General features: G+C 40.7%; 1 long non-coding RNA gene and 1 pseudogene across 2 annotated transcripts in view; both read left to right on the forward strand.

Annotated features, from left to right (window-relative positions):
- Window positions 1-14,650, forward strand: part of LOC311057267 (kin of IRRE-like protein 3) — a 152,709-nt pseudogene that overhangs the window by 123,911 nt on the left and 14,148 nt on the right. Inside the window, exons 8-10 of the transcript in view lie at window positions 933-1,060; window positions 2,815-2,941; window positions 13,815-13,915. The product of the transcript in view is annotated as a kin of IRRE-like protein 3 (transcript). The remainder of the gene's footprint in view (window positions 1-932; window positions 1,061-2,814; window positions 2,942-13,814; window positions 13,916-14,650) is intronic.
- On the forward strand, window positions 10,518-11,752 carry LOC311056876. Its single transcript, XR_014601920.1, has 4 exons — window positions 10,518-10,543; window positions 10,887-10,933; window positions 11,032-11,081; window positions 11,382-11,752. It is a non-coding gene; the product is annotated as an uncharacterized lncRNA (long non-coding RNA).

Below are 14,650 nucleotides of genomic sequence, written 5' to 3' on the forward strand. Positions count from 1 at the left end.
TGAAAGTGAGTAGGGTTTTACACTCCTTTACTCCTTTTGGTAGGGCATTCCACATTTTTGATGAATAGCATGAGAACGAGTTCATTCCCTTTGTTGAGCCAAATCTGGGTTGAACATGATTTGTGGAGCTGCCTCTGGTGTTATGATCATGGACTTCATTAACATTTTGGAAGTATTTTGACAAATACAGGGGGATCCCAATGTTGTGGTGTATCTTGAAGACCAGGCCCATAGCAAGTTGCTGTACTCTGTCCTCAACCCTAAGCCATCCAATCCTAGCAAAATGAGCATGGGTTAGATGGGTTTTGTGATTGAGGCCAAGTAGTAGCCTTACAAGTTTGTTTTGGGATGTTTGGAGCCTTGTTTTTAAGGCCTTGGAGGTGTTGTGATACCATGAAGTGCATGCATAATCATAATGACCTTGTATGAGGGCCACTGCAAGAATTTTCAAAGTATTCTTACTGACTAGACGATCAATCCTCCACAAATAGTGTATTGCTTGGATGACCTTTTTGTTCACTTTTTCGGCGTTTTTTATATCAGTGGTTCTCAAACGTTTTCATGTCAAGGACCCCCATTAATGATATGTATTTGGCCGCCGACCCCCATCTCAAAATATATTTGTTCCAGGGACCCCCCAGAAGAAAAGATTTGCGGCAGGCAAGGAATGAGCAATGAGCAATGCAACTTCCCCATTTAAATAGGCTGCTCTATTATGAAGTGAGTGTGTGATTGGTTGAGAATAAGAGGCATGTACCTGAGACTGACCAATGGTCGGCCAGCAGCAACTGCAGTTGAGTTTCCTGACTGAACTTGCTCTGGCGCATGTACCATGCGCGCCACTCATGCTGAGTCTAAGGTAATGGAATGTCATGGACCATATCACAGGACAATACTGTGTATTGATGCGTTTGGTTTCTTCTCTTAATCAGTTGGGCCCAGGATGGCAGCAGAGCCTCACTCCCTGCAGGTGGACCAGGGTTCTGATGCCGTGTTCAACTGTGCATGGACAGGAAACCCCTCCCTGACCATCGTGTGGATGAAGCGCGGTTCAGGAGTGGTACGTATCACTGACTGACATGTGCCATATGTCAGTGGTTCTCAATCTTTTTTCGTGCCAAGGACCCACAAATGTATTTGGTCGCGGAGTCCCATCTGAAAATGTTTTGTGCCAGGGACCCCCAGAAGAGAAGATTTGTGTTAGAAATTCTAAATTATTCAAAAAATGCCTAAATGTTTTGATATTTTTCACTCAAAAACAAATAGCAGATGTATAAGCTCGCAGCGCGGCACAAAGTGACGCGCTGTGAGCTTGTTCATCTGCTATTCTAACCTAAAAATAGCAGATCTACAAGCTCACAACGCATCAGTATGAGCTTGTAGATCGTCTATTTTCAGCGATGAAATGTAGAGCAAAAACAGAAAAGTCTTAGAGCCCTGAGGGACTCTGGTGAACCAAGTATAGGGTTTAAGTGATTTAAGTGGTTAAGTAACATTCTGAGGTGCCTTTACCTTACTTAGACACTGAACCCATAATTGCTCCCTATGAGCAGGTTGGTGCCTTGCATGGTTTCCTCTGCCATCGGTTAATGAATGTGTGTGTGAATGGGTGAATGTAAAGCACAATCTATGTAAAGCACTTTATAAATGCACCATTTATTTGAATATTTCTATGTTTTAATACGTTTACTATACTTATAGCTCTTATCTAAGAGGCAAATATCGTACTCCACTACATGTTTTTTAATTTCTTTTTTACATATTTAGTTGCTCGTTACTTTACAGATTTAGATTGTTAATTCAAAACATACATTAACTGATCCATTATTATGTATTATTATAGGTTAATCTACTCAGCAGCACATTCACTAATTAAAATCAGCCCCACCTTTGCACAAATGAATGCATCACTAATTACAAGCCAATAATATGATTGTGAAATGGGCCTGCATTCTGCATAATGAGTACAAATAGAAAGATCGGTCCAGTGATCACTGGTCCAAACTGATGAATATCCTTCTCCTTTTTAAAATAGTTTTGATATCATTGTTAGAATAACAAATAATGAGAAACATGATTGATTCATCCATCCATGCCTGCCTGCCTCATTCCCAGTTTACTTAAAGGACGACTTCACCGCTTTTCAACCTATCATATAATTGGTCCTCACTAATACTCATGATAAAATGGTACAAGAGGAGGACTGTGGACAGTTCAGAGTCCCATCTACCAGTGACATCATCAATGGGGAATCCAAGCTAATAGAAACTGCAGGCTTTCTATTCCTGGAAAGTTGCAATGCAATAAAAGAAGCCATTGTTCTCGTGTTAATAAAAATCTAAATAAAAAATTTGAAATCTTGTTGGAAAAAAAATCATGCCTAACGATGATGTCACTGGTAGACAGGTTTCTGGACTGTCCACAGCCCTCCTATGAGACACAGACCAAGTAGAAAAAAATTGTACCATTTTATCCAATGTATTAGTGAGGACCAATTATATGAAGATAGGTTGAAAAGCGGTGAAGTCGTCCTTTAATACATTGGGAAAACTTTGACTTGATGGTTATTTGGAAATCATGCAGAATGTCATAGGATCATCAAAGCAGAGTGTTCTAATTTAAAGACGCAATCTGCAAGTTTTATGTTCTCCCTGGGATTCAAACCTATAGATTTGATTTGGCTAATAAGCGGTCCTTTTGATCGGTGCTTATTGCATTTCATCCAGGTGAGCTAATAAAGACCAGTCTCTCTCACGCAAGAAACCTGAGCAATCCTTTATGTGACCTTTCGACCCTCTCCCCCTCAACACACAGGCGCTTAGCAACAAGAACACTCTGACATTGAAAGCAGTGAAGCCGGAGGATGCTGGGAAGTATGTGTGTCGGGCCGTGGTCCCGAGAGTGGGTGCTGCGGAGAAGGAGGTGTCTCTCACGGTGAATGGTGAGTACACTCTGTTGAATCCACTGACCAAATGTGAACACTTAATCAGGATGAAGCCTGATTTATGCTGCGTTGTAAGGCTGCGTTGTAAGGCGGCGTTGTAAGGCTGCGTTGTGCGCCGGAAACGGATGATCTACAATCCTACAACGCTCCGTGGATGCAACGCGCTGTAGGGTTGTAGCTATTTTCAGAATTAAGCAGTAAAGCTGAGTAAGAAGCATTTAAGTCTTTATTACAAATTTACTGGTGAATTTGTAAATTCCCCATTTTTCCAAATTCACTTACAGTGTACATTTGTTCTTCTCAGTCTTTCTCACTTTAAATGTCTTTGTTTGTTTTTTCTTATGGTCTGTAACGGCCATTATTATGTTACACAATTTCTTAAAATGAAAATGTAGAATTAAAAACAATGTACTGTATTAACTTTGTTAACATTATGCCCCCAACGAAGAGGCAAGTTCCACGGCTTTGCTTGCACATCGATCAAAAAGGCAGCTGAATAGGCTGGGAAGCACAGTGTTACTGTACTGTATGCTATTTCTCACTGGCTTGCATATTTGTTTTTTGAATATGTCTGGTGGTCTGTCCGATCCTCCACCCCCCAGCAAATACACAATACCGTTCCACAGAAACAGGCCAGCTGCGTTAGCCATAACAGTGCCTTTGCCTTGGCAAACTCTTACTGTATGTCCTGGAAAAACAGGATAAAAGGTTAAGCAAGCATTATTACATCAATTTGTATAGGAAAAAATCTCCATTTCTGAGACCTGTGATTCCTGGTCACAGTTAATTGAAGCATTGCCACCTTTTTTGAGAGAATCAATACGTATAAAGACACATGGACAGTTTAATAAAATGACTCCGCAAGGTCAGCTAGATTGTCAGCATATTGACTTGGCTCCTTTGTAAGTGCTGATTTTCTAAAGGCATAAAAGCTTTGGGTGCACATGGGTGACTTCAATTCACTGTCGAGTCATATACGGGATGGGAAGCTTCATCGAATTTCTTAGTAAAAACCTTGTACATATTCTGATTGATACACATAATACATTTGATGAATTGCAACTCCAAATGAATTCTAAGTCCATTGAAAATGTTAGATTATATATTTTCCACACTTTCATTCCTCTCGGAAAAGTCCAACCTCAGATATTTCTGGATTCACGAGCAACACTATACAGGCCTTTTAAACTAACCCATTTTAAATGCATAAATTGCTGATATACTAGTTAAAAGTACATATAACTTATAACTTCAGGTTATCAGTTATATGTTTGGTAGGGCCCCTCTCTGGTCATTAAGGCTGCCATGTTTAGAAAAAAGCTTAAAAGCCAGCTTTGCACACAGTAAAGTGAGACTTCTTCACTCTCTTAGACCAATGGTTCCCAAACTGGGGGTCGGGTTCCTAAAAGATTTTGGGGGGGTCCCCAGATGATTAGCTTAATGTGCTACATTCTTTTCTCACTCAACAGTAAATAAACCAACATACAGTATAAGTGTATACAGGGTATCTGCACATCTCTAAAGTGACATTTAAGAACTTTTAAGACCTTTTTAACACCAAATTGGGCAAATATTACGTAAGAAAGAGGCGAACATTGTGAAAATAGCCGATCTACAGCTTGTAGATCGGCTATTTTCACAATGTGTATCTGTGGAACCGAGTCAAACTAAATGTAATGCCTTAACTCCTACAATTCCAAGGGTGGGGCGGGTACCCAGTTCAAATATGATTATATTGGGGGGGTCGTGGCCTGAAAATGTTGAGAATCAGAGGCGTGTCTTGAGGACAAGAAAAGAACAAAGCGAATCTCCGAGCAGGAATATGGTAACTTTTCTTGAGATTTACGATAAATATTAGAGTAAATGAGCACAGCAACGGGGGCAGTGCTGCCACCTCTCAAGAGTGTGCTAGAAGAATCAGGTCGCCTCCACTACAATAAGTAATCCAAGGTTATTATGCCATGCACTCGAAGGGGCACTAGAGCTGCCGCCATGTATTTAGTTATTATGCTCCAGGCTAGACTTTTGGTATTCCTACTGTGCCATGGGAGGTGAATGAAATAGTCTTCATGAATGTTGTAATGTCTGCTGTTGTAAACCAACGGTGCTGTGACTGAATATCTGGCTGTTAATTCTGAGATCTAGAAGGGAGGCATAGTGCTTCTTATTACCTTTTCTGCATTCCAATATGCTATAATACTGTTGTGATCACACGTTTTTCACCGAGAAGTTTTCCATTGCTAAAGTTAGCACGAGTTCTGCACCCTATTTATACGCGGCTCGCGTATGGCTGAAGTCCTGTAGGAACTAAAGGAGGGAGTTTTCAGAGCATAGCTCCATTCTAATACTATTAGAATGGACAATGGAGCTATGCTCTGAAAGTCCAACAGACTCACACATTATGTGCAACATAACAACATAACAAAACTAAAGCCTGGTAGTGCTACAGACTCATGTGAGCCATATACTTAATCATAGGCTACTAGAGCGTCACACAAAAGTCACATTCAAAAATATCACTGTTACTTTTCAGGGTTCACATTTAAAAATATCAAAAGCAGCAGATCCGCAACCTCAGAACGCGTCGCTTCGCGCCGCGTTTTGAGCTTGCGGGTCTGCTACTTTTGATATTTTTGAATTTGAACCTTGAAAAGTAACAGTTTTCCACTCGAGACGATATGTAAGACAGAGCAAATCATCACACCAGCAGCCATCGGAGCTGGTGTGTATTGGAATCGCCCCATATGTCGTCATTATTATTAATTTTATTTAATCGTATTTTTTCAAATCGTATGTGTATAGTCAGTGTCACAGCGCAAGGTCAACATGTTTCCCACTTATCCCATGGGCTCACTGTGGGAGTGGGTTGTGTGGTATCGGGTGCAGCAGGATACATGTGAGGAAGAGTAGGGTACAGTATGTTAATAACTTATACAATTGGGGTGGTTGTATTCTGTCTCCCTGCTCTTCTATTGAGACATTTAGATTGTGCCAAAGCAAAGGTCATGTCTCACCATAGACACAGGATCTGACACGATTTTTTGACCTGAAGGTCAAGATTCAATTTATCCCCCGAGCAAGCGGCAGGCTCTATTAGCTCAATGGTAACAATGTCAGCGCTTGTGCAGGAAACAGAGTTCAAATCCGGGGTAGAAGAAGAAAGTTGGCTTCTTTGTTGTTTAAATAAAAATTTTGGGTGGAAATTTCAGAAATTCTGTTGGAAAAGGTTTTGGAAATAGGGGATATTTAGGCTACTTGTGACCATAAAAATGGGTCCGTGACCCAAAACTTTGCCCGACCCAGTGGTTTCCAAACACTGGGTCTAGAGAGTACAAGGCCTCATTATCCTAATGCAGGGAAACACAGTTGAAGATTTAAACCCCGATAATAACCTTGATTCGGCCAAGACGACTGATATCCCAAGGTCTGAGCTGGTCTGCACAAATTAGGGCAGGTCACCCACCATGCACGTGTGGGGGTTTGGAGTCCAATCCGTCACCCCCTGATCGAGCCTCGGGCGATCGTTGCTGTCGGGCAGAAACCTCTTATCTCCATATTCTTACTTTTTGTGTTTTTTTTGTAAATTAACGCCCTACTTGATCATACTACAGCGTCACACGAAAAGCAGCAGATACACAAGCTCGAAACGCGCCGCGAAGCGACACGTTTCGAGCTTGTAGATCAGCTACTTTTGCTGTTTTTGAATTTGAATCCTGAAAATTAACAGTTTTGGACATAATGAGGTTTCCACCCGACAGAGACTATATCAAACGTGTTTGTAGGGTTTTTAACGTTCCTGTAGTTTGTGATTCCCAATCCTTACTCGTCATCGGCACGTGCGCGCGCCTCTATCAAGGAGTGTGTGCTTGTCAACAAGGACTGTAATCTGTGAAAAGTTGCTAATGTGTGATAATGCTTTTCACAGTTTTAAGGCTTCTAAGAGTGTTCGAGGCGTAACACAGTGTGTGGCATCTCTCTCTCCCAGTGCATTTCTACACTAGTCCCATTTTTGTTTATATCCACGATGACATCATTTACCAGAAAAGGCAGAAATATCCATCTGGAGCCATATTTCGTGTTCGCCATTACAGATTATACACTTTATCATGACTCCTGGGCAGTGGTGTAAAGTAATTACATTTACTCAAGTACTGTACTCAAGTGCAATTTTCAGTACTTTTACTTGTACTCCACTACATCTCAGAGCCTAATATTATACTTTTACTCCACTACAATTATTTGAAAACTTTAGTTACTAGTTACTTTGTAGATTTTGATTATTATTGCAAAACATACATTAACCACTTCAGCCCTACATACATTTCAGCATCGCGACGCATTGTGAGCTTGTAGCTCTGCTATTTCATACATTTGAAAAGTTGTGAAATGGGACATTCTGCATAATGAGTACTTTCTACTTTTGGTACTTTAGGTACATTTTAATACCAATACTTCTGTACTTTTACTCAAGTAAATGTTGAATTCCCGACTTTTACTTGCAACAGAGTATTTCTAAATTGCAGTATTGATAATTTTACTTAAAGGGTAAGACCACTTTGGTAGAGGTTTGGGTTGTGTAGTTACCTTGCCATGATGTAACTCCAAAGGTGGGCAAGAAATAAAAAATAATTGCTCCATTGATTAGAAATTGATAATTCAAAATATGCGCCTCATTGACTTACATTGTACGGTAAAACAGCTCTCAAAGTCACTCTTTTAGCACGTAAATGAACCCAAACAAAGTTGATTCAGGCAATATAGAGCATCACCAAACCCAGTACTGTTTTTTTTTTTTTAATAAAAATGTCAACTTCCTGTTGATTTTATTATTTGAAGATTTGGATCCGGATCCGCCGATCCAGTCCGGGTTTTCTACTTATTAAAAATGGCAAAATCAACAGGAAGTTGACATTTTTATTTAAAAAAAAACAGTACTGGGTTTGGTGATGTTCTATATTGTCTGAATCAACTTTGTTTGTGTTCGTTTTTGTGCTAAAAGAGTGACTTTGAGAGCTGTTTTACCGTACAATGTAAGTCAATGAGGAGCATATTTTGAATTATCAATTTCTAATCAATGGCGCAATCATTTTTGATTTCTTGCCCACCTTTGGAGTTAGATCATGGCAAGGTAACTACACAACCCAAACCTCTACCAAAGTGGTCTTGCCCTTTAAGTAAAAATTTTGAGTACTTTTTCCACCACTGCTCCTGCGGCATGAGAAGTGTAAAGCCTATCATTTAAAATAACATAATTCTTAGAATAAATACTGCAAAAAAGTGCTCTCGCGGGGACTGCGACACACGTACAGTATCAACACCCTCTCCGCAGGTGCAAGCGCGTTATTTTCGTCGAGCGGCTCGTCGGAAGTCACATTGTCACAGAATCATAAATGAAGCTTATATATACGGGTGACACTTTCTCCTCCCCTCGTCTCTGACGCCTTCAACATTTCCTTATGGAATCCACCCTTCGACGCTTCGACTCGTATATATATAATACCTCCTCTGGCCATATCCCAGACCGAGACCGCACACACCAGATACGGCCGTCTAATTATAGCACTAATTTGTGCTTCTTGTTCCCTTGTCAGATAAGAGAGGACCCTGTAGGACCCTGTGAAAATATAATGTCTCAATGTCGGTGCCCCTGATTTCACAGAGTGCTCCCCCCCACATCTCCTTTAAAAAATGTCAGTGTCAGGGTCAGTCCCACAATTAAAAGGTAAAATAAAGTGAACACCGTGTTCGTACCGATATAGAGGTAGAACAATGATAAAGTAATTGGTGTGCTAAAGCTGTAAGATCTGCTTTATTCACAATCTAGGTCTTAAATCCAAAAGGTGGGTTGCGGTGCCGCCGGAGAATTCAAATGGGTTCACTGGGTGAAAAAGGTGATATACCTGGATACGTGGGCAAGGCATACACCCACCAAACATAAATGATTGGTGGAAGTATTTCAATGAATGCGGGAGAGGACTGTTTACCTAAAAATGCCTTTAAGATACCTGGATATGCGTCTCTCTTTTCTCTGCTAGGGAATCTCCCTTACATATGTAAATTAGAGGTTTGTTCAAACAATGGGAGGTGTGGGGTTCAGAGTGGGGGGGGGGCTCAGAGAGAGAGAGAGAGAGAGAGAGAGAGAGAGAGAGAGAGAGAGAGAAACAGTGAACCAAAGTTGCATTGTGACATTCAAGGAAAAGCTAATACAAATATTTAAAAAAAAAAATGTGTTCTTAGGTCTTGCATAGGTGAGCAGTGTTAGTTTACAGAAAGGACATACTAATAAAGCATGACACAAACACACACACACACACACACACACACACACACACACACACACACACACACACACACACACACACAGACACACAGAGAGATCAGAGTGCAGTCTTGGGGCAAATATTGTACTTTTACTCCACTACAATTATTTGAAAACTTTAGCTACTAGTTACTTTGCAGATATAAATGATTACATTATAAAACATACATTAACCACTTTAGCCTTATTTTATACCTAGGCTATTTGAAAATAGCCGATCTACAAGCTCACAACGCGTCGTGTTGTGAGCTTGTAGATCGGCTATTTTCAAACATTTTAGTACTTGAACACATTTTGATACCAATACTTTTGTACTTTTACCAAGTACGTTTAAGGGTCATTAAATGGTTAAAATTATATCACAAACAAGGCTTACTTTATGTGTGTTTTCGTGTGTATTTTGGGGGGTAGAGATTTACATGCAAGCACAACATTTGCATGAAAGGTGTTGATGGGTTCAGTGGCCCTATTGTCTCAGGTCTCTCAGACAATAGGAGCTCCACCTCTATCACCATATTAACCACTTTAGCCCTATTTTATACATAGGCTATTTGAAAATAGCCAATCTACAAGCTTGTAGATCTGCCATTTTCAAACATTTTAATACTTTCACTTTTGGTACTTTAAGTATATTTTGATGCCAATACTTTTTTTAAACTTTTACTCAAGTAACATTTTGAACACAGGCCTTTTACTTGTTTTATTATGTTTATATTTTGTTTGTATTTTTATATTGTGGTATTGCTACTTTTATTTAAGTAAAATAACTGAGTACTTCTGCCATCACTGCCAAAAATACAGGTTACCACCAGTCATGTGGTTAATAAACTATTTAGTTTGTTTTCTAGTCTAGGCCCAGTAGTGCTCAAAAGAACAAAATGTAATGGACTTTTCTTGTAACAAGTAAGAGCATTTCTACATTACACTATTGATACTTTTACTTAAGTATAAAATGTCAGTTCTTTTTTTGTGCTTGTTGTTTAGTGCAAAGCATTAGTACCTCTACATAGTAACGTTTAACTTGTTAAAACTAACTAAACTAAGTAAATAGTTTATTTCCAATCTTTCTCTCTCTCTCTCTCTCTCTCTCTCTCTCTCTGACTGCCAACATTTAACATGCACATTCAAATGGTGGGGAGGGGAACATTTGTGTCTATCCAATCAGATGTGTCCAAACAGAGTTTTCAAACATTTGAACTGTTTGGGCGGTTGGGTGAATTCATTCTTCTCAACCATGTACTGCTGGCCTGTTGGGTGTTTTTGGACTAGCTTTGTAAATGGTAAGCTGCTATTTTATCTAATTGTAAATCATTAGTAGGTTATACTGTTTATTGTATTTACTTTGATCAGTTCTCTACAGTCTGTTTGATCAGTTGTAGGCTAGTGTTCCTTTACCTGTATGAGTTCAGATTGTTTTAAAACATGTGGCCTAGTCAAGTAGCTAGTCAATTCATATGCCATGATTTAATTTGTCAGCATAATGCAGTATAGTAAAATACACAGACTTTATACATTTTAGTAACTAAAGTTGGATTGCTTTGTAGTTTGTCTTTACTGTGGCTATATTGAATACAATGGCAAAGCATTGATTCATCCCACTAACCCCTAAAATGATATTTGCAGGGAGAATTCCATTGATTTCCCCACTGTTGACGAGGAAGTTTTATAAGGTACTACACACCCACACTCTTCATTTAACTTTTTTTTTGTGCACTCCTGTTTCAGTTGAAGTTTTCTGAGTTGTAATTGCTGTTATATTATTTTACAGTTGTTGGCACCCAGCGGTACATGTGTGAGGACCTTTCGGAGTTTTAACAGGTAATCTCCAGAATAAATTGCAATTTGCAGGACAATGGCTTGGTTTTCAGCAGAAGATTCAGCAGACAGTCAGCAGGCAATACACACACACACACACACACACACACACACACACACACACACACACACACACACACACACACACACACACACACACACACACACACACACACACACACACACACACACACACAGTAGTGTGGTAGAGTGTGGTAATTGTATTAACATTGTTGTGTTCCGGTTTCAGTGGTTTTGTGGTTTAATTGTAATTCTTTTTTTCTTCTTCTGTTTTTCTTCAAGGCTTCAAGGACTGCCATTTTGGATCTTCAGCCCTCCAGCAGTCCAAAGTTCAGGAGATCATCTCCAAAAAGGACACAGAGCAACTCCAAAGATGGACTTCCATTTTGGATCTTCAGCCCTCCAGCAGGAAGAAGTTCACAAGATCATCTCCAGGACCTTGTACCAAACGCTGTGTTCTCCAGGACCCAATGCTTGACGACAAAGAGCTTGAGGACTATGTTTTTAGTGCAAACATTTTAACTCAAATCTTTGCTTCTGGGGTCCCTGGAACAAAATATATTTCTTTATTTTCTGTATTTCTTCCTGTGGATTATACCAGGGACACATGACTTGGATTTAGCTCTTCCTTGGACCCAGCCACCGTGGATTACATGAGTAGCCTACAAGTGGCTTTTCACTGTTTTCCTTTTCCCGCTATTTTCTTTGCTCTTCTTCATGTCACTACTTGCTGACTATATGTCAGTCTATGTGGATTATGCGGTCGACACACACTGACATTTTGCACCGTAATCCTGTGTATAACGCACTGACTTTTAACTTTTTTTTCCAAGCACCTTAACTAACGTCCATAAGTATATCATGCACAGTATACATTGCTGCTATGTTCATGCACATATCTTATCTCAGGTACTAGTGTGAGTATATAGACACAAATTTCACCCACTTTTTTTAATTAAACCTGTGATGTGACAATAAACCTGATTCTGATTCAGAATATTTGAATATATATTTTTTAGAGTGAACATTTTTAACTCAAATCTTTGCTTCTGGGTCCCTGGAACAAAATACTTTTCTTTGAAACAGTTTACCTTATCTGTGTGCTCCTGTTCCATTGTTTTGTATACATTTATTTTTCTTGATCAATAAACATAATTACATGAGTTCTGCCTATGTGTTTTTCTATATTGTTTGTGTGTGTGGATATATATATATATATATATATATATATATATATATATATATATATATATATATATATATATATATATATATATATATATATATATATATATATATATATATAAATTAGTGCAGGTAGTGGGGGGGAACTATAAACCACCCCTCCCATTGGGGGTGGGGGGGGGGGGGGACAAGCCACAGCCCCTGGGGGGGGGGGGCTTTAAACCACCCTTCCCACTGAGGGGGGGGGGGTATAAACTAGGGGGTTTATACAAGAATTAGCATGCAGAATGTGGGGTGGGTGGGTGGGGTTATAAGCCACAGCTTCCAATCAAATGTAGTTTTCTGCACATGCTCAGAAGTGGTTGGGGTGGAAGGGTGAGAGGGGTGGAAGGGTGAGAGGGGTGGGAGGGGTGGGTGTGTGAGGTCCTTGCTGGCAGACATGCAAATGAAGGTCTCAGAAATGGTACATACACCTGAATATGTGGGAGGTATGTGGGAGGTGGTACATTAATGAATGAGGGCAGCATACACACACATACTCCCTTAAGTATCAGGGGTATGCCTGAGGGATACCCTCCCAAAATCATTGCTTTTCACCCAGTGGTTCTTTACTAATTCTGCACCTCGCTCCATCTCCTCTATTCTTTTTTTTCTTCTTCTTTCTTCCGTGTCCTGGTAATATCTGGCTTGTGTCGGTGTAAAATCCCGTGACAGGAATTTCTGAGGGTGCTCAAAGCGGGGAAACGGCCATTGAATTTGGAGTTTTATTTTTTTACGTTTTATTTTTTATTTCTCAGGGTCAGCAAGTTCTTCCTTTTGGCGAGAACCCTTTAAAAGCGACAAGGCTTTGTCATTATCTGTCGTAGCCGGGGCCGAGGCCAAAGGTCGGGCCGTTTCCAGAAGATTCTCATCTCATACAAAGTGTGCACTGTGAAACGCCCGAGTGTTCTTTGAACTCTTGAGAGCGTACAAAATGGAACCAAATGGACCCGTGAGGGTCCATTTGGTTCCATTTCGTACGCTCTCAGAGACAGTCACACACACTCTCTCTCTTAGAAAGTCAATGAGCCCCAGCAGCAGCGGATTCGGAACAACCACAATGACCGCTTCTCAAACCCTCTTATCTCACCACCAGTGAATTCCTCCACCCCCCCCCCCCCCCGACCCTCTCTTCTTCCCTCTCCTTTTGTCCACGCCGTCATTTTCCCAGGACTTCTGTCGTAAAAACATCACACGCGCTTCCTTTCCCTTTCCCCCCATGCCAGAAAGAAAAAAAACAACCTCTCACCCCCAACAGCAAAAAGCTAATTAAAAATCACGCGATGAATAACGTCTCAGGTTTTTTTTTTACTGTAAATGTAATACGAGCAAGCAAGCCTCTGCCCTTGCCACCGGTCGTCCCTTGTGGGCCAGATAATGCTATGCGCCCCGCGATCGTCAGAGTGATGTACGGCCGAGGTTTATTGTGGTGATTGAGTGTCTCTCTGTCTTTCTCTCTCTCTCTCTCTCTCTCTTGTGCCTCCTCCACAGGTCCGCCCACTATCTCCAGCACCCAGACCCAGCAGGCGCTCTATGGAGAGAAGGGTCAGATCAAATGCTTCATCCGTAGCACCCCTCCGCCCGACCGCATAGTGAGTCACTTGCCTTTTTTTTTCTATCCCTTCATTCATGGCCCGGCCGCTGCGTTCGGAACATATCGGGTCCGAATGCAGTGCAGTTCATTCTCAAAGTGGGGGTCCGGGGGGGCGGGCAGGTTGGTCCTTGAGGAGGGGGTTCCAGTGGGGACCCCAGCAAAACAGTTGAACCACTCTAAACCCTATTTTATACTACATAGGATATTCAAAGATGAACTCGTCGCTCTCAACCATCTACAACTGCACTGCATGGAACAGCTACAAATTCAACCAAATGGATCCTTTTATGTGTCCTTTTGGTTACATTTGTAGCCTCTCTGAGTTAGATTAACTCTGAGGATTTTAGTATTGAGTGATTGATTGAATGCCTTGTTAGTCAGAAATGTAAACGGCACAGTGAGACATTAAGGCTAAAAGGAGAACACACAAAAATCCCAGGGACTTGTTTCGATTGTTGGCTTATGTATGTCTCTCTCTCTCTTTTAATCACCGTAAACCCCACCATCCCTATTCTGGAGGGAACATTCGCCAAAAATTGCCAATCTTGCTTGACAAAGAGATTTGCTTTTGCACCAAAAAAGCCACCCAAAAAAAAATCTTTAAATAGATTTGCTGTAGAGGGAAAAAGTATAGAGGCAACCAGGGCAGGAGTTTCAGGGAGGCCACGAAGGCCATGGCCGTTGTTGCCCCTCAGTTTGGCCTTGTGCCCCTCAAAATAAATGGCATGCCCTG

Source organism: Gymnoscopelus microlampas (assembly GCF_963454915.1).
Source record: "Gymnoscopelus microlampas genome assembly, chromosome: 12".
NCBI lineage: Eukaryota > Metazoa > Chordata > Actinopteri > Myctophiformes > Myctophidae > Gymnoscopelus > Gymnoscopelus microlampas.